The sequence below is a fragment of the Hylobates moloch genome, unplaced genomic scaffold (assembly GCF_009828535.3).
Source record: "Hylobates moloch isolate HMO894 unplaced genomic scaffold, HMol_V3 SCAFFOLD_2, whole genome shotgun sequence".
Classification (NCBI taxonomy): domain Eukaryota; kingdom Metazoa; phylum Chordata; class Mammalia; order Primates; family Hylobatidae; genus Hylobates; species Hylobates moloch.
Window position 1 is genome coordinate 35,671,001 of NW_026652277.1, and position 22,013 is coordinate 35,693,013.

The following is a 22,013-nucleotide window of genomic DNA, read 5'->3' on the forward strand; positions in this document are numbered from 1 at the left end:
GACGAGTTAATGGGTGCAGGAAATCAACATGGCACATGGATACATATGTAACAAACCTGCACATTGTCACATTGTGCACATGTACCCTAAAACCCTAAAGTATAATAAAAAAGAAAAAAAAAAAAAGGCAACTTTTAAGTGCAAAAACAGGAATGCCGCTTCTCATTTAAGGTTGTGGGTTTACAGGCTTGAGGGTGTAGCCTTTGCCAGGGAACTATGCTCTTCTACCCAGTATTTCCGTCTCCTGTTCATATCAAAATGAAACTTGTAATTTTTATTCCCTGTTAAAAGTAAAGCAAAAGCTTCCAATACCATCATCCCTCTGTCATGTAGCAGATCCATGTATCATTGGCTAGAACTGTGTCACATGGTGATTTCTGACTGTGAGAGAGGCTGGGCACGTGATAAGATTTTTTAGTATCCATAGTAAAGAGGACATGGAAAAGGGCTATTAAAAATGGGTTTCAGGCCATTTGATCTACAGAATCTGTTCCAGAGAATTTCATAGAATATTTAACAAATGTATATTTATTGATCTACTAAAAACAATAGTCACTATGCCAAGCACTCAAGACGTGAGTAAACTGAAGATACGTGATCTGTACAAACAAAAGACACTAAGCCAAGCACTCAAGGTATGTGAGACCCTGCCTTCACAGGATTTACAGCAGTTTGTGCAAGACAGACAATTAAATAAGCAATTACAGTGCTGCATGACAATTGAAAAGATGGGAGCAACAGTGTATACTAGAGAAACTCACAGGAGAGGCAGCAAACCTAGTCCTAGAAAACCATTAAAGGCTCCACAAAGAAAGTGACATCCATGTTTTTTCCATCTTTACTATGCATGTAATTTAATACGTACTTCACAGAGGCATTTTAGGCAGTAAGTAAATTGATATGCCAGAAATCAATAAGCACAGTACTTGGCACAAAATAATTAAAAAGTATGTGTCCATTATTCATAAGTATTTTTGTTCATTCAGTATGTCATAATAGCAAACCCTTTTGTACTTCTTAAAATACATTAGATATTATTTGAAAGGTTTCATTTTACTCATTTATTCCTCACAAAAATTAAAGGAGGTAGATATTATTGTTGTTCTCATTCTGCAGAGGAAGAAATGCAGACATTGAAAAATTGAGTGATTTGTTCAAGGTCATGTAGCTATTAAAAGGCAAAGCTGAGATTTGAATTCTGCTAGACCAGCTCTCAAGTTCATCCTCTTAACTACCTGCTATCAGGCCTCTCCTCATTATATTTGGCCTACAATATTTATTTCAAGTGGAGTTAAGAATGTATTCAATCTAAAATGATCATTTTTCCTGATATCTGAGTTTCTATCTGTGGCAATTACCTGCTACTGCTCTACTTAAAAAATAATGTAAATACTTCCAAGGAAGAACATGAAAATAATGTAAATACTTCCAAGGAAGAACATGGAATAATCATTTTATACCGAAAATGGAGGAAGTTCTATAAATTCTATCAGCACATGAAATGCCTCAGTTTTTCTGTGGCTGTTCATTTTCTCTACTCGTCATTTCTGTTCCTCTGAGATATGTCATAAACTGAACATTGTTAATTTGGCTCTCAGACAACTAGGATACCAGATTTTAGAAAAAAAATTTTTTTCTGGGCAATAAAATATGAAGATTTGTTTTTATGTAGCAACTACTTTCTTATCTGTCTTTTTGTTTATATTTATTGTTTTGTTTTCATAGTTTCTTTTTATTGAGCTAAGCTTAGCGTGTTTTCTACTTAGAACTTTGTTATAAAATATAATTGAAAAATATATTCACTAAATGTAATATGGCTTTTACTTCAATTTTTCAATGACATACATTTCAGAGTTATGATAACCTCAATTTTACTTCACTGTATTCTGGTTGGAAGAAAAGCCTGCCAGGGTGTCACGTGCAAAAATTGGTTTTGAAGAATACATTGGAGAAAAAAAAAAAAAGAGAACTTGTCCTTGGTTTTCATGTCTAGCGTCAACTACTAAATGTCTATGTACCATCGCCAATTATTCAGAATCAAATTCTTTGCTTTGCAAAGTCGGCAAGTCCACAGACCTGAAAGTGCTGGTTATTTTTATACAAATGCATATCAGGTATTAAAAATTGTGTTTCAAATAACTGTGGATTTTTCTTTGCAGGCAAAGATAGTGTTAGCAAGTTTTAAACCCTACATTTTAAAACTTGTTCCCATTTAATACTATTATTTTAACAATTCTCTCATGTAGATATTTTGTAAAGCTATATTTTATGTTTTATTTCCAGTTGGTTTACAAAGTTTTCTTGGCTCTGTCATCATTTATACTAATTGGAGTTTTGTAGAAGGAATGAAATACAGAAAAATTATGTCAAGAATTATCAAGGTTCTTGATAATTTCCAAGGATGTACTCCTTTATTTTATTTGTTATGATGCTATTATTTCCATTTTACCTTGACACAGCAGCAGGTAATTCTTATGTTGTCTGTGATAATGTATGATTTCTATTAAAATTGCAATCGATTCTAAATAATAACTACATTTTGATATAGGCTTTCTCAGCTTTCTCTTGGCAATGCCTATTTATATTTTAGACTCTATATGGACTTAGCATTTGGAGTCAATTGAGTTTTGTTAAATTTCAATTTTCCCAATATGGTGATGATGTAAATTAACTAATCTTGACATGTTTCAGCTTTGTCATTAAGGCCTGACAATGAAAAACTTTATTGTGTTTATAATGGTTGCAAAATTCTAGCTCTATAAATGTCTAGCAATGCAACTTTGGGGTCTCATGGTTGTTCTAAGCCTTAGCTTTCCCATTTCTAAAATGATAATGGCTGTCCTCAGCGTGGTTGTCACTGGATGACTGTGAGGGTCAAATGAGATAAGGTAAGACTTGTCTTCTCAAAATGCAGAGCAAGGAGTCTCAGGAAGAAAAGGTGGTAATATAGTAATGCAGAGTTCTTAGGAAAAGATGGTGCATCTTCCAACAGCAAGAATTTTACCAAAAGATTTTGGGGATGAAAATAAAATAATTTTATATTAAAATTAAATATATTATTTTATGCCATTTTTGTAATTGTAAATGTGTTATGGCATGGAATCCAAGATTTAACATAAAATACTCAAAAGCAATAGTGAGAAAGGGTCTCTTCTAGCTCTGAAACTCCCTTTCGTCCTTCTCTTTCTCTCAATCCCCTACCCTCCTATTAAGCTTGTGTGTGTATTTTTCTCTACTGCTAAGGTGACTTGACTTGAGAAATAAGCATACAAATGTGCTAAAATATGCATAAAGTGGCATTTAAATATGGCATATTAATATGACCTTTGGTCCTTTAGAAATTGTGTGCAATATCTTGAAAATTCCTTCATCTAATTCAAGTTGCCATCTTCTCTTTTGCGGATCACTGCAACTGCCTTGAAACTGACCTACTGGGTCCATTCTGGTCTCTTTCAATCCTGAACTGAAATAGTGTTTTTGAAATTCTAATCCAACTGTGGCACCTTACACCACTTAAAACCTAGCTGTGACTTCTCCTTTTTTTTGGAATAATGACAAAAGTTTCAACAGGTTTTCTTAAGCCCTCCACAGCCTATTCCCCACCGCTTTCCAAACTCTCCCTCTTCTGACTGCTCTCATTTTCTTCTGGCTCCAAATAATGTTCCAGCTCCACCATATGGCTTTTGCACATACTGTCCTCTAACCGAAATAGTCTTCCCTCCTGTCTTCATATAGTGGCCTCTCCTTTTGCTTGAGATCTTTCATTAAAAAGCAAACTTCCTAGATTAATCTTTCCCTACCCATTCAGGTCAGGTGAAACCCCATTATTACTCCCCCCCCAAACTTCCTGATCTTTCCTTGCCCTCTCAGGTTAGATAAATCCCCATTATATGAGCCCATAACACCTCATACTGTCTGTTTATAGCACTTACTACAATTGTAACAAATACTATTTGTGCAACTATTTAATTAGGTTGTTTCTTTATTACATCTCTACTTATGCTCTGTCAGTCTATCTGGTTTTATAGTAGCACACAATAAATCCTTCATATATATTTGATGAATGAAGGTGAGAGAATGCAACTGAACTTTGTATAACATTTGTCATCACTATCATTTTTCTAAATATTTTTTAATGAGGACCTGGAAAGTAGAGTTACAACATTCTTTCCTGCTAATAATGTTACTGGAAAAGAGTTAACTACAAAAATTAATACCTTTTTAAATCAGGCTGCTTTATAGAAAACTATGGTCCTTAATTGCCATCATGCCCCAAACAAAGATTATGACAAGTAGGACTCAAATTCTATTGAACTGTCTATATTGCCTAAACTTTGATTTGTTTTGTTTTGATTGGTTCAGTTTGAGAGGGCTTTTGTTAAGGAGTACAGTTCAGTTTTGGATATCATTCTCTTGACAGTCATCTTAGTAGATCCCCTGGTTCTCTCAAGTCTTAAATGTGGGTATGCAGTCATCCGTTGAGTGCTGAATGATCTCACTTCAACTAGACCAGTGAGCACATAAATTCAATTAACATGAAGACTTGACATGAATTCCATACTGAGACAAAATAAGTCAATTCACAATGGTGATCGAAACTGGTGCTCATGCCCAGGTTTTAGATGATCTCCAAATTGAGAGGTTGACCAAAAGGAACAAATTGTTAAACTAAACTAAATTTGGCCTGAGGAAGCCTCTGTACTCAAGTCCTTATGTAACAAACTTCACCCTAACTTAGTACATGAACTAACTGAAAGCTGAATTTAGGATTATACTCTTGTAACAAATTGACTGAGGCTCAGTCAATTGCAGTAGCTGAGCTTCAGTCAATCACAGGTGGCCAACTGATTTAAATATGGCAAAACATAGAGCTATAACTAATTAAGCTGTCTCTGTACCTCACTTCCATTTTTTGTCCATGAATGCTGTCTGACCACATTGCAGGCCAGAGTTCTTAGAATCGGTTCTGGTTCCAACTGTTGCCTGATTCACGAATCATTTTTGTTCAACTAAATTCTGTTAAATTTAACTCATGTAAGATTATCCCTTTTAACAGTATTTAATACCAGGTGAGTAATTACTTATTTTAGTAAGTTAGAAGGAGATATTTAAAAAGCCTGATTGTCAAAGTGATAATTTAATTATGTAACTATTAAACATCTATTTTAGGCGAGAAAAAGTGATAGGCATTGTGAGGAAAAATAAATAAGCGAGCATCTCCATCCTTAGGAAAGTTAGGATTCTGTTAGGATCCAATATTATGGGCTGAATTGCATCCCCTCTCCTCCCTTAAATCTTTATGTCGAGTTTCTAACCCCTGATATCTGAGAATGTGACTATATTTGGAGATAGGGCCTTTACAGTGGTAAATAAGATAAAATGAGGTCATATGGGTGTGCACTAATCCAATATGACTGGTGACCTTAGAAGAAAAGATTAGCATACAGATACAAGCAAAGGGAAGATCATGTAAAGACACAAGAAGAAAATTTTCATCTACAAGCCCAGGAGAGAGGCCTGGAATAGATAGAGGCCTGGAACAGATATATCCTCAGAACCCTCAGAGGAAACTGACCCTGCTGACACCTGATCATGTACTTCCCAGCCTCCAGAACTGTGAGGAAATGCATTTCTGTTATTTAAGCCACCTAATTTGTGGTATTTTGTTATGGCAGCCCTCAAAGACTAATGCACATACCATGTCTAGGATTATACGCAGATCTGTCTGATCCAAAGCTTTTACTAAATAATATGTTCTGTTGGCTTTGCAAATTTATCACACTAACTGCAAGGCTACTTATACTACAAATTAAATACCCTGTAGAGGATAAGCAATTCTGTGGAGCAATTTGAGCAAACTGATGACAACTATTTTTGTTTTGCCTTTTATACTTTTGCCTGATTGTCAAAATAGTGTCTTACTAGGAAGTAGTATAGGAAAAGCAGTTGGGATTACTTAAGGTATATTAGAGGTGCTATTACTTAAGGTAATTAGAGGTGTTTAAAACTCACAAAAGAGTATGTAATCTCCAATCTAACTTATATTTTTCAAATTTTTGGTGAATAGACAAATGCTTCCATAAGTGTTTATAATATCATATATTCTTATTTGTGTACATTGTAAAAATTTGGCTAGAAATAGCTAAGATTAAAAATACTTGGATGGCTTCATTCTGATAAAAGTAATCAGTACTCGAAGAAAGAATTTATAGTACTCAAAGAGAAAATTATATTACTCAAAGTTAGAATTATTTTTTCTTTTTTCTTTTAAACTCATTAAACACCTTCCATGTAATACACAATGCACAGTTACATTTCAGGAGGCTTTCCATGAATGGAAAATATTACTAATCAGTGCACAGAATATCAGAGTAAAGATGCTAAATCCTCAGTCTGTGATATCTTAGTGTGACTGATACTAATTCTGCAGACTGCATTACTTCACACTTATGTTAAAAAAAAGTCATCACCTTGCAAATCATTTTTTAAATTTACAGCACATAGAGGGGGCATCAGGAGATGGACGGCCACCTTTCGCGGGCTCCCCAGAGGATATTGTCTACCAATTACATTCTAGCCCACAGCACTGTGAACAGCAGACAATAGGATGCAAAGTAGTTCATCTCTGCCAACAGACACCACCACTCAGTAAATCCTGGTGAGGTTGGCATTATATGGATAACGTTTCCCAAAATAGATGCAGCTTAACATTTTCTGAAGCCAAGCCCACTGTGTATCTATTTCAATAAATAACATTCTCAACTGAGGATCTAACCAATAAAACCTAAACCAGCTGGCATTATATTAGGAGCCATGTATCAGAAGCATAACTAACTATGCTCTTCTTATTCTGAAAATGAGCAAATGAAAATACATGACTACAGGGCTGGCTAGCTAAGTAAATACTGTGGATTTTGAAACTATTACTGTCTTGTTAATTCCTGTAATTAAATTTTGAGAGTTTATGTACCAGAAACCTTGAAAAGCCTCCTAATGACTGACTCCTGGTAACTAGGTCTTTTGAACTGAATGTGCTGTTGTACCATGGCTGGCCCCAAATAAGATCCAAGGTCTTCATGGTTTACTTGGAGGGTAAAATTGATAAATCACTTGTCCTGATTCCTGAAAGATCCTCCTTTCATGTTCTGCAGTGAATGTAATACGGTACATTTTCATTAGGGGAAAGCACAGAGCTCCAGGCAGCACACTCTACTGAGATGCCGTAAAAAATTCAGGTAGCATACATATTAGAGCATATATTAAGAGAACACAGCTAGTATAAGTATCTTTTCCTATAAATCAAAAGATTAGAAACTACAAAAGCTACATTAATTTTTTACCTTTAGAAAATGCAAACTATATGTGTAACCAAAGGGGATGTAAAGTTAACCAGCAAAAACAATGTAACAATTACTTCTTTTATAAATTTAGACACATTTTTGAGTTAATCCCCAACAGCATTGTATTTACTTTTAAACTATTTCCCTTGTTAGACCTTACTCCCCACGCTTTGTACAATATGAATGCATAGGTGTTTCCATCCATAGTTTACCCTTTTGACAGCTGCTCGAACTGTTCTGAGGACTTTGTAAGAACATTTAGAAAGGCACAAAAAGTCCTGATTGCTAAGCATAAAAAAGAAAGTATGTATAATATTAGAAAAGGTTATGAATTTTTATTACCCACTTAGCTGAGCTCCACTTTTAAACATATATAGAGTCAGCATGGCTCAGTAGAAGGAGCACAAGACCAGGAGGCATCAGGGTTACATATTTTTCTGCTAGCTCTTACACAAGCCAGCTTTGTGCTCTTACACCAGCACACAGCACCTCAGAATTGGCATTAATGATCCTTCATATCCTGTCTAGATATAACACTTCATGGTTTTGTTTTGCAAGTTTTTCCCATAGCGTATTATCTGTCTATCTTGTATCCTATTTTTTAGGAAATGCTTACCAGGTAAAACAAACTTTATTTTATTTTTACTTAGAAGTACCAATTTTCAAAATTTACTGATGTGTTGGGTAATTTGGAAATGTGTAGTTAAAAAAGGGGACTTGACTGCTGACAAAAATATTTCCAAAATTGTATTATATTGTGTGATTTAAAAAGTGCCACATTGAAACAGTTATTTAAACATAACAAGTTGATACTTACTGGGTAGAGCAACTGTTTATAAATTTAATGAGCTTATCATGGAGCAAAGAGGAAGGATTTACACAGTATATACAGAGAGGTCAGAGACTGAACAGATTAGTTTAAGGAATGATGGCACATTAAGAAAAAATTATTTTTCAGAGCTTATTGGTTTATCTGCTTAAAAAAGTAAATCTCTTATTATCCTTTCTCTTGCAGTTTTCTAAAGATATTGTGCTGTGGCTTGTATACATTGATAGGATAAAAGGAGTAGAATATTTTATATTTTATCTATAGTACTTACTACATTAAACATTCTCATTCTCGTATCTCTACCTACCAAATTCTTCTCTTACAAAAAAGAGACAAACAACAATAAAAAATTATTTGAATAACTAAAGAAACAGGATGCACAGGCACTAGAATTCTGGGGGTTATTTTCATTTTTATTTCATTTATTATCTTTTTCTTTAGTTTCCCTGATGAATTATATTTTTGAGACATGAATTCAAATAATTATCTTCAGATTTTTATGTAATTTGTTGGTATGTTAGAACAGCAAAGTAAAAGTGCTGAGGTAGCCAGTAGAGAAAAATGCTAGGTCCCTGAATATGAACAGAAAGGAAAATACTCATAGCACTACCAACTGTTTGCAGTCTGCAGTGGGAGAATGTCAAAACAGCCAGTTTATGGGCCCCAAGCTGAAGTGGCTGCTGCTCTTGTGCACAGAACATTCTCTGTGCTTTTTTCCCTATGAAAGCCCTTCCTATGTAGTCTTTTGTGACTCTTTGCTTTTATTTTTACTGGATGCATCCATGCTGTTCACCTAAAAGTTGAAATTATTCTTCAGTAAAACATGGCTAAGAGAGGTCATCCTTTCATCTGTTTTTGCACATCCTAAAATAAAGGCATTGTTAAAGAAATAAAAGAAAGAGGCATTTATTGAAATTACTACTAATTCAGTAAACACTTACCGAATGACTAACATAAGGTAGACTCTAAGTTAGGCTTTGGAGATATGTCACATTCAATAAAATTGTGCACATAGTTTTTGGACATCGAGCCACAGAATTGGAAGATATTTTGAAGATATGCTATTAATGCCCCATGGGTGAATCTTATTTCTTTTTCTTTTTGTGTTCTTCTTAGTTAATTGTGTTTATCAAAGAGTTACTCTATGCCAGGATCTTTACATATGTTACCTATTCAAGGCATGTATTATTAGCTCAATATTTAGATAAGGAAATTAAGAATCCATAATACTAAACTATTTTCCAAAAATCACACTATGGCTAACAGATCCTAGGGTGGCTTCCCATGATTACTCTCTCTGAATATTTAATTAGCACACATAGTATTTTAGATAGAGGCTGAATTCAAATTCAGAGGCAGTGATCAGAGGCAAGTATCCATGCTCTTGTTTAATCCCTTTACATTGAAGTGATCAGAACCTGTGTCATCTTTCTAACTAACAGAATATGGCAAATGTGGTAAGATATAAGACATATGCTTATATTACATTATATAAAACTTTGTCTTGCTGGTGGATTTCTGCTATAGATTCACCTTTCTGACTTGCTAAAATAAGCAGCCACGTTGGAGAAGCCCATGAGACAAAGAACTGTGTGAAGAATCTAGGAGTGGCATCTGCCTAAGAGACATCAAAACACGAAACAAAACAAAACAAAAAATAAAGATCTCAGTCCTGAAAGGAAATTCTTTTCTTTTGAAATGAGCCTTCCCACAGTTTAATTCCTGTCAATAAACTGAAGGATCTTGGAAGTGGACCCTTCCTCAGTTGAGTCTTCAAATGAGAACTCAGTGTGGGTCAACACCTTGATTTCACAACATCTCATGAAAACATAAGGAGAGGACCTAGCTAAGCTGTGCCCCAACTCCTGACCCACATATTCTGTGAAATAATAGATGTGTATTTTTTATGTTGGTAAATTATAGTTATTTGTTATGTAATAATGTATAATTAACACACATAGTATTTTAGATACAGGCTGAATTCAAATCCAAATTTGTCTGGCACTTAAACTTATTCTCTTTCTGTAATAACAATTCATAAATTTAAGTCCCAGGATCCTTTCCATAATAATCGTCTAGAGGTCTTATGCAAATATTGGTTTTTGGGTTTCATAGCTGTCCTATAAACAGAATCTCTGGGATAAAGCCTGAAGATTTACACTTTTCACGAGCTTCTATAGTGATTATTATATATATATTAAAGTTTAGAACATTTCAGTATGCCTTATGAAGCTGGAGTTGTTTATTTCAATTACTTAGAATGGGTATAGGTCAGAACATCCTTTTATCCTTTAAGAAAAGTTTTTTTTGGAAGACTGACCAGTTTTTTTTTTTTTTTTTTACTACAACAAAAGCATCAACCAATAGTAGAGAATCATGTCCTTTCAATTTAATTTTTATATTTTCAGTTGCATTATTATGAAGAAGTAAATACAATATATTCTTACTTTAGGGCTCCAAATAAAATAGATATAAATAAAATGAGACATTTGAGACAAATGAGACATTGAGACTTTCATGAGTAAGAATTTGTGAGCAAACCATGACAGCTTAAGAAACATTTTTGTTTTAAACTTTAGTAATTCTCTATTTTGAAGTCACAAAATACCTACTTTAAGTCACATTACACTTATCAGGAGACGATAATAATAATTAAGAATAAGGGGCATCATACAAAAGAAAGTCCAAATATTTGTCAACCCTAAATATCCTGGACCTGCATTGAAAATTGGTGATTACCAGGCAACTGAGTAAGTTACTTTTTATAGGTGGCTACATAAATTCCAAGTATAGATTTAGAGTTGCAATGTCACCTTTTCCTAAAGCTCAATTTAATGTGTCTGACAGACAAAAACTACATGGAGAGTGTGTTGCTCTCCACTCTATGTACCTACTGGCTAGCACAGTGATTGATGCACAGAGGGCAATCAATACGTATTTTCCAATGGTTGGCTAAGTATAAAGCAGGCAAATCTATCAGCCTTTATCTTTTTTCAAGACTTGATACTTCAGGGCAGAACTTCTTAGCTTGATTTACAGATATATCAATACATAGATCGGGGTGGAGCCAAGATGGCCGAATAGGAACAGCTCCGGTCTACAGCTCCAAGCATGAGCCACACAGAAGATGGGTGATTTCTGCATTTCCATCTGAGGTACCAGGTTCATCTCACTAGGGAGTGCCAAACAGTGGGTGCAGGACAGTCAGTGCAGCGCACTGTGCGTAAGCTGAAGCAGGGCGAGGCATTGCCTCACTCGGGAAGTGCAAGGGGTCAGGGAGTTCCCTTTCCTAGTCAAAGAAAGGGGTGACAGACAGCACCTGGAAAAGGGGGTCACTCCCACCCTAATACTGTGCTTTTCCAACGGGCTTGGAAAACGGCACACCAGGAGATTGTGTCCCACACCTGGCTCGGAGGGTCCTACGCCCACAGAGTCTCACTGATTGCTAGCACAGTAGTCTGAGATCAAACTGCAAGGTGACAGCAAGGCTGGGGGAGGGGTGCCCACCATTGCCCAGGCTTGCTTAGGTAAACAAAGCAGCCAGGAAGCTTGAACTGGGTGGACCCACTACAGCTCGAGGAGGCCTGCCTGCCTCTGTAGGCTCCACCTCTGGGGGCAGGTCACAGAAAAACAAAAATTCAGCAGGAACCTCTGCAGACTTAAATGTCCCTGTCTGACAGCTTTGAAGAGAGTAGTGGTTCTCCCAGCACACAGCTGGAAATCTCAGAATGGGCAGACTGCCTCCTAAAGTGGATCCCTGACCTCTGAGCTGCCTAACTGGGAGGCTGCCCCCAGTAGGGACAGACTGATACCTCACTCGGCCGGGTACACCTCGGAGACAAAACTTCCAGAGGAACGATCAGACAGCTGAATTTGCAGTTCACGAAAATCTGCTGTTCTGCAGCCACTGCTGCTGACACCCAGCCAAACAGCGTCTGGAGTGGACCCCTAGCAAACTCCAACAGACCTGCAGCTGAGGGTCCTGTCTGGTAGAAGGAAAACTAACAAACAGAAAGGACAACCACACCAAAAACCCATCTGTACATCACCATCATCAAAGACCAAAAGTAGAAAAAACTACAAAGATGGGGAGAAAACAGAGCAGAAAAACTGGAAACTCTAAAAAGCAGAGTGCCTCTCCTCCTCTAAAGGAACGCAGTTCCTCCCCAGCAATGGAACAAAGCTGGACAGAGAATGACTTCGACGAGTTGAGAGAAGAAGGCTTCAGACGATCAAACTACTCCGAGCTACAGGAAGAAATTCAAACCAATGGCAAAGAAGTTAAAAACTTTGAAAAAAAATTAGATGAATGTATAACTAAAATAACCAATGCAGAGAAGTGCTTGAAGGAGCTGATGGAGCTGAAAGCCAAGTTTTGAGAGCTACCTGAAGAATGCGGAAGCCTCAGGAGCTGATGTGATCAACTGGAAGAAAGGTTATCAGTGATGGAAGATGAAATGAATGAAATGAAGAGAGAAGGGAAGTTTAGAGAAAAAAGAATAAAAAGAAATGAACAAAGCCTCCAAGAAATATGGGACTATGTGAGAAGACCAAACCTACGTCTGATTGGTGTACCTGCAAGTGATGGGGAGAATGGAACCAAGTTGGAAAACACTCTGCAAGATATTATCCAGGAGAACTTCCCCAATCTAGCAAGACAGGCCAACATTCAGATTCAGGAAATACAGAGAATGCCACAAAGATACTCCTCGAGAAGAGCAACTCCAAGACACATAATTGTCAGATTCACCAAAGTTGAAATGAAGGAAAAAATGTTAAGGGCGGCCAGAGAGAAAGGCTGGGTTACCCACAAAGGGAAGCCCATCAGACTAACAGCTGATCTCTTGGCAGAAACTCTACAAGCCAGAAGAGAGTGGGGGCCAATATTCAACATTCTTAAAGAAAAGAATTTTCAACCCAGAATTTCATATCCAGCCAAACTAAGCTTCATAAATGAAGGAGAAATAAAATCCTTTACAGACAAGCAAATGCTGAGTGATTTTGTCACCACCAGGCCTGCCCTAAAAGAGCTCCTGAAGGAAGCGCTAAACATGAAAAGGAACAACCGATACCAACCACTGCAAAAACATGCCCAATTGTAAAGACCATTGAGGCTAGGAAGAAACTGCATCAACTAACGAGCAAAATAACCAGCTAACATCATAATGACAGGATCAAATTCACACATAATATTAACTTTAAATGTAAATGGGCTAACTGCTCCAATTAAAAGACACAGACTGGCAAATTGGATAAGGAGTCAAGACCCATCAGTGTGCTGTATTCAGGAAACCCATCTCACGTGCAGAGACACACATAGACTCAAAATAAAGGGATGGAGGAAAATCTACCAAGCAAATGGAAAACAAAAAAAGGCAGGGGTTGCAATTCTAGTCTCTGATGAAATAGACTTTAAACCAACAAAGATCAAAAGAGACAAAGAAGGCCATTACATAATGGTAAAGGGATCAATTCAACAAGAAGAGCTAACTATCCTAAATATATATGCACCCAATACAGGAGCACCCAGATTCATAAAGCAAGTCCTGAGTGACCTACAAAGGGACTTAGACTCCCACACAATAATAATGGGAGATTTTAACACCCCACTGTCAACATTAGACAGATCAACAAGACAGAAAGTTAACAAGGATACCCAGGAATTGAACTCAGCTCTGCACCAAGCAGACTTAAGTGACATCTACAGAACTCTCCACCCCAAATCAACAGAATATACATTTTTTTTCAGCACCACACCACACCTTTTCCAAAATTGACCACATAGTTGGAAGTAAAGCTCTCCTCAGCAAATGTAAAAGAACAGAAATTATAACAAACTATCTCTCAGACCACAGTGCAATCAAACTAGAACTCAGGATTAAGAAACTCACTCAAAACCACTCAACTACATGGAAACTCAACAACCTGCTCCTGAATGACTACTGGGTACATAACGAAATGAAGGCAGAAATAAAGATGTTCTTTGAAACCAATGAGAGCAAAGACACAACATACCAGAATCTCTGGGACACATTCAAAGCAGTGTGTAGAGGGAAATTTATAGCACTAAATGCCCACAAGAGAAAGCAGGAACGATCCAAAATTGACACCCTAACATCACAATTAAAAGAACTAGAAAAGCAAGAGCAAACACATTCAAAAGCTAGCAGAAGGCTAGAAATAACTAAAATCAGAGCAGAACTGAAGGAAATAAAGACACAAAAAACCCTTCAAAAAAATCAATGAATCCAGGAGCTGGTTTTTTGAAAAGATCAACAGAATTGATAGACCACTAGCAAGACTAATAAAGAAGAAAAGACAGAAGAATCAAATAGATGCAATAAAAAATGATAAAGGGGATATCACCACCGATCCCACAGAAATACAATCTACCATCAGAGAATACTACAAACACCTCTACGCAAATAAACTAGAAAATCTAGAAGAAATGGATAAATTCCTCAACAAATACACCCTCCCGAGACTAAACCAGGAAGAAGATGAATCTCTGAATAGACCAATAACAGGCTCTGAAATTGTGGCAATAATCAATAGCTTACCAACCAAAAAGAGTCCAGGACCTGATGGATTCACAGCCGAATTCTACCAAAGGTACAAGGAGGAGCTGGTACCATTCCTTCTGAAACTATCCCAATCAATAGAAAAAGAGGGAATCCTCCCTAACAATTTTATGAGGCCAACATCGTCCTGATACTAAAGCCTGGCAGAAACACAACCAAAAAAGAGAATTTCAGACCAATATCCTTGATGAACATTGATGCAAAAATCCTCAATAAAATACTGGCAAACCGAATCCAGTAGCACATCAAAAATCTTATCCACCATGGCCAACTGGGCTTCATCCCTGGGATGCAAGGCTGGTTCAACATACGCAAATCAATAAATGTAATCCAGTATATAAACAGAACCAAAGACAAAAACCACATGATTATCTCAATAGATGCAGAAAAGGCCTTCGACAAAATTCAACAAACCTTCATGCCAAAACCTCTCCATAAATTAGGTATTGATGGGACATATTCAAAATAATAAGAGCTATCTATGACAAACCCACAGCCAATATCATATTGAATGGGCAAAAACTGGAAGCATTCCCTTTGAAAACTGGCACAAGACAGAGATGCCCTCTCTCACCACTCCTATTCGACATAGTGTTGGAAGTTCTGGCCAGGGCAATCAGGCAGGAGAAGGAAATAAAGGGTATTCAATTAGGAAAAGAGGAAGTCAAATTGTCCCTGTTTGCAGATGACATGGTTGTATATCCAGAAAACCCCATTGTCTCAGCCCAAAATCTCCTTAAGCTGATAAGCAACTTCAGCAAAGTCTCAGGATACAAAATCAATGTACAAAAGTCACAAGCCTTCTTGTACACCAATAACAGACAAACAGAGAGCCAAATCATGAGTGAACTCCCATTCACAATTGCTTCAAAGAGAATAAAATACCTAGGAATCCAACTTACAAGGGATGTGAAGGACCTCTTTAAGGAGAACTACAAACCACTGCTCAATGAAATAAAAGAGGATACAAACAAATGGAAGAACATTCCATGCTCATGGGTTGGAAGAATCAATATCATGAAAATGGCCATATTGCCCATGGTAATTTATAGATTCAATGCCATCCCCATCAAGCTACCAATGACTTTCTTCATGGAATTGGAAAAAACTACTTTAAAGTTCATATGGAACCCAAAAAGAGCCCATCACCAAGTCAATCCTAAGGGAAAAGAACAAAGCTGGAGGCATCATGCTACCTGACTTCAAACTGTACTACAAGGCTACAGTAACCAAAACAGCATGGTACTGGTACCAAAACAGAGACATAGATCAATGGAACAGAAAAGAGCCCTCAGAAATAATGCCACATATCTACAACTATCTGATCTTTGACAAACCTGACAAAAACAAGCAATGGGAAAAGGATTCCCTATTTAATAAATGGTGCTGGGAAAACTGGCTAGCCATTTGTAGAAAGCTGAAACTGGATCCCTTCCTTACACCTTGTACAAAAATTAATTCAAGATGGATTAAAGACTTAAACATCAGACCTAAAACCATAAAAACCCTACAAGAAAACCTAGGCAATACCATTCAGGACATAGGCATGGGCAAGGACTTCATGTCTAAAACACCAAAAGCAATGGCAACAAAAGCCAAAATTGACAAATGGGATCTAATTAAACTAAAGAGCTTCTGCACAGCAAAAGAAACTACCATCAGAGTGAACAGGCAACCTACAAAATGGGAGAAAAATTTTGCAACCTACTCATCTGACAAAGGGCTAATATCCAGAATCTACAATGAACACAAACAAATTTACAAGAAAAAAACAAACAACCCCATCAAAAAGTGAGTGAAGGACATGAACAGACACTTTTCAAAAGAAGACATTTATGCAGCCAAAAAACACATGAAAAAATGCTCATCATCACTGGCCATCAGAGAAATGCAAATCAAAACCACAATGAGATAGCATCTCACACCAGTTAGAATGGCAATCATTAAAAAGTCAGGAAACAACAGGTGCTGGAGAGGATGTGGAGAAATAGGAATGCTTTTACACTGTTGGTGGGACTGTAAACTAGTTCAACCATTGTGGAAGTCAGTGTGGCGATTCCTCAGGGATCTAGAACTAGAAATACCATTTGACCCAGCCATCCCATTACTGGGTATATACCCAAAGGACTATAAATCATGCTGCTCTAAAGACACATGCACACGTATGTTTATTGCGGCACTATTCACAATAGCAAAGACTTGGAACCAACCCAAATGTCCAACAACGAAAGACCGGATTAAGAAAATGTGGCACATATACACCATGGAATACTATGCAGCCATAAAAAATGATGAGTTCATGTCCTTTGTAGGGACATGGATGAAACTGGAAACCATCATTCTCAGTAAACTATCACAAGGACAAAAAACCAAACACCACATGTTCTCACTCATAGGTGGGAATTGAACAATGAGAACACATGAACACAGGAAAGGGAACATCACACTCCAGGGACTGTTGTGGGGTGGGAGGAGGGGGGAGGGACAGCATTAGGAGATATACCTAATGCTAAATGACCAGTTAATGGGTGCAGCACACCAACATGGCACATGTATACATATGTAACAAACCTGCACATTGTGCACATGTACCCTAAAACTTAAAGTATAATAATAATAAATAAAAAACAAAGATCATAAAAATACATTTTTAAAATTCAGCTATATGTTTATTCAAAGCCTAATCCTTAAGAAAGTGTGTGTTTCTGCATTTCCTTTAGTGCCTCTGCCGTTTCTTGAAAAGAACATTCTTTGGGTACCAATGGTTCCAGAACCTGAGAGATATATGAATATAACCTAAATTGAACCTGCAGTTTGTAGGCAAGCCCAGCCAATCTCAGCTAATAACAACATAACTGATTCAGTCACTAGAATTCCCAGCAGTTGCCTAAATTATAAATAAGTGCTTAATGTTGAATGCCATTAAGTTTTCATGTTTTGTTTTTTTTTTGTTATACAGCATGTTTTAGCAAAGGCTAAAATGATGCTCTTTAAAAGAGAAAAGTAAAATATAGTCAGAAAAGCTGAAATTCAAAATATAGAAAAATTACAAGCACAGTACAAATAAAAGGAGCCAAGGTGTATAATCAGACAAAATAGAAAGCATGACTGTGGATAAGACTATCACTATATAATTTTTTTAAATTAAGGTTTAATTTACCTTTAATAAGTATCAAAATATATAAATCAAAAATTGAATAAATATAAGAAGCAAAAAGACAACAATCATATTAGGAGATTTTTAACACATTTTTTAGTGTTTAATTATTGACAGTTCAAGCATTCAAATACAGTACAAAAATTAGAAAAATCAAAAAACAATTTTCAGATTTAATCTAATGGACTCATGCAGAGCACTTGAAATATTACTACACACTCACATTTATAGGACTTGCATGAAGACAGACTCTAACTGATCCATGTAATAAGTATTTATGTCATTGAAATTAGGGTGGAAATCAGCAGAAAATATAACTAGACAAATTCTATTTGTTTGGAAGTAAGAAATACATTTCTGGTCTTTCCACATTATTGCACTACATGGTATTTCCACTGCTTTTTAGTTTAGCCATTTTGTATGTAGTCGTATTATAACTGACTTGTCTCTACTCTGTTTTTATTAATAAATTATAGGATTTCTTCTTGTATTTTTGGTATGCATGTCTTTTTTTTCTGATATATTTATGACAAATAAGTTTTCTATTTCTTTAGCTTTATTTACACAGTTCGATGTATCTTGGATGAACAAGTTCTTAATTTTATTATTGTCTAATTTGTCACTTTTCATAGGTATTGCTTTTGTACTTTGTGTGAGAAAATTTTGCTTACCCTGTTGTCATGAAGATATTTTCCTATGCTTTTCCCCCACAATCTTTATTTTTTCACCATCGACATTTATATTTGCAACCCATATGGGATTAAGTTTTGGGAAAGATGGGAGATAGGGGAAGGTTCTAAATGCATTTATTTCCTTATGTATATCCAATTGATTCAGCATCACTTATGAAAATATTTTTCCACACTTCAATTCTGTTTCACTTCTGTTAAAAATCAGAACACTATATATAAATGAATCTATTTCTGGATGCTCTGTATAACTGTAATACAGCTTGCCGAATCATAAATTGGTACAACAACTTTGAAAAGCCATTTGGAAATATCTGCTAAGTTTGAACATATGCATCTACTTATGATTCAGCAATCCTATTCTAGGTGTGTCATAATTTGAAGGTGTTATCAATTGCTTCAGTGGCTCCCCTAGGTGCTGGCATCACACTGCTTGTTTTGAACTTTTGCTTAGTTATTGCCCATTTCTGGGTGCCCATCTCCAACATGTATATTAGAGTGAAAAGCCTTATGAGGAATTCCCCATTATACTCATTCCCTACTTTCTATGTTGGCTCATTTATTTTCAAAGTACCCTGACAAGAATGCTCCACAATTCACAAGCTACGCCATTCATGGCCCTCAATGAAGTCACTGGTCCATGGGTCCTCACTCTGTTCTCTCTCTCCCTGCATTTGTGTGTGCCTCTGAGTATGGTGTGCCTCCCTCTCTAGGACCTGTGAGTATAATCAGTCCCTCAATTTCATATGTCTGTCTGTGTAATTTCCCTAACTGTGTTGGCGTAATCTATGGTAACCCCACAAGGAAAGTTACTCCCTCACTTATAAAAGTTGTAAATTAAAAGTAAATATCTACATGTGTTTGCCAAAAGACATGTACCACAATGTTTACAGAAAGGTTATTTGTAATAGCTAAACACTGAGAACTACCAAAATGTTCATGAATGTTGCAATGGATAATTATGGTATATCATACAATGAAATATATAGAACAATAAAAATGAATTAACTACGACTATGCATAATAGCATGGATGGATTTCACAAACACAATATATAGGGGACAAAGCCAGCCAAAAGTGGGTAGGGATCTTATATGATAAAGATACATTACAGACAAAACTAATCTGTAGTGCTAGAAGAAAGGCTATTGTTGTTCATTTATTGTAATAGTGTTCAAAAACAGGGAAAAATTTGAGCTACTGATACTACTCCATTTCTTGAATTGGATGTTAGTTGCATAATACATTGTTGTATTCAATTTATGAATGTTCAGTTCACTGTACATTGTGCTTTGTGCATTTTATATAGATGTTACATTTAATAAACAAATTTGAAAAAATAAAATATTTAAATAATTTATAATTAAACAATAGATTATAATAAAACTTAGAGCAGAATCAAAACTTGTGGACGGCAGCTAAAGGTCAGTTTAATGGGAATTCTGTAACAGTTATACATGCTTATATTGGAAAAAAAATGAAAATTATTGAACTAAGCAAATAATTTAATATGTGAGACTAGAGCAAGAGATTAAATGTAAAGAAGGTAAAAAGAAGGAAACATGGAGCATAAACCACCAAAATAGAAAGTAAACAAAAAATTAAAAAATCAATTAGTTTGAGTTATTTTATAAAAAATGAGTAAAATTGATAAATTTTCAAGGATGATCAAGAGAAAAAGAAACTAGATCAAATAAAAACATTAACTTTAGAAATAAAAAATAATGCATAAATCATGGCAGAGATTAAAAAGATAATGAAAGGGTATGATGAGAAAATTATTGAATGATGGTATATTTGAAAAATCAGACTAAATAAACAAAGGTAGAGGAAAGCAATTCTATAAAACTAGACTCAATTTAATCAATAACCAATCGATTATTCAGAAACAAAGACATGCTCTAGCTTGAAATAAGAACATAAAGAGGGAAGTAATAAGAAGTGAGGGTGAAAAAACACAATTAATTGAAAATCTGGCAGATGAATGTCTGTACAAATTGGCATCTTCCACTCGACTCTTTATTTCTTCATCCCATCCTCATGCGTTTAGCTTTAAATCCCGGGTAAAAACAACTAACCAGCCAAAAACATAATAATAAATAAAGATATATATATATATAAAAGTAAAAATCTACAAAAAAATTTTAAAAATGAAATAACAACTTGAAAAAGATTTAGGATTCTGGCACTGGAGATCAAAGTCACATTCATTTGTGGTTTTTCAGACAACTCATGTCTTAATCAAAGGCTATTAATTGCCCAGCCATGTCAACTGACACTTAATTAACTACCAATATTCTTATATACAGGAGAGACTTTGCTGAAAATAGACCTACATAAATAGGAATGTGGGAAATCTACATATGTAGGAGCAGAAGAAAACCACAATAGCCACCTGGAAAAAATCAATCTATAAAAATCGGATGTATGAAGAAAATTAAAAGCTTGAAATATAAAAACCAAGATAGGCAAAGATTAGAACTGACTCTGGAGGAAAGAAACACTTATCAAGAAAATACAAGATAATTTAAAAATAATGTCACCAACACTAACAACAGCAAATAGCTCACTAATAAAGTTCCTATTTTTAAAAAGTTGTACTTTGATTCATGTGCTAATTTGGAGTACAAGTCTTAGAGTCATCCTTACCTGTTCTCTTTCTCTTACATTCTCATGTGAATCCCAACAAATCTTATCATTTCTACTTGAAAATATTATTCAGAGTCCAATTACTTCTTATAAGCTCCAGAACTACCACTTTATGCAAGATACCATTATCCCTCCAGTGGACCATTTAAATGACCAGTTGGCATTTGGGGAACAGTAATATGAATAATGACTGAACTTACTATAGTGTCTGCTTTCCATAATATGTTATCTCATCTCAAGTTAATTCTAGATAAGCATTTTCTGATTAGACACAGATAAACTGAATTACACTAGTTTATGTGATGGGAAATAGAAGCTTAAAAGTTTTGAATACGACATTGCTATGTAACTAGGTTAAACCAGGTGAGTAAGTGAAATAGTTTTACTGGCTGAATAGAAATATATTAGAAGAGAAGGCAAAGGAAAAACATGTTCTGCAGAAATTCAAATACATCATCTATAAATGAAGAAAAATGGAGCAGAATAGTCAAGAGATTTTTTCTAATCAGAACTATATAAAGCATGAATAGATTATTTGGCACCATCATGGTCAAATTATCTATAGTGAGTTAAAGGTTATACATACAGAGATGATAGCATTTCAAAAAGCATCAACAAAACAGGGAAATGCTAGATTTACATCATAAAGGATGCACACCTTGCTGAGCTTTAAGCAGAACAGAAGAAATGCATTTACATGAAAAATTGAAAGACACTGTCAATACGAGCAAAGTGATGTGGAAAATTGGAATAATTATCTGGATAATT

The 22,013-nt window shown here is 35.7% G+C and overlaps 1 long non-coding RNA gene across 1 annotated transcript in view; it reads left to right on the top strand.

Annotated features, from left to right (window-relative positions):
- LOC116474894 (uncharacterized) overlaps nt 1-21,147 on the top strand; it is a 52,524-nt gene extending 31,377 nt beyond the window's left edge. Inside the window, exons 4-5 of the long non-coding RNA XR_004249768.2 lie at nt 19,168-19,314; nt 20,906-21,147. This is a non-coding gene — a long non-coding RNA (uncharacterized LOC116474894). The remainder of the gene's footprint in view (nt 1-19,167; nt 19,315-20,905) is intronic.
- Nucleotides 21,148-22,013: the final 866 nt, after the last annotated feature.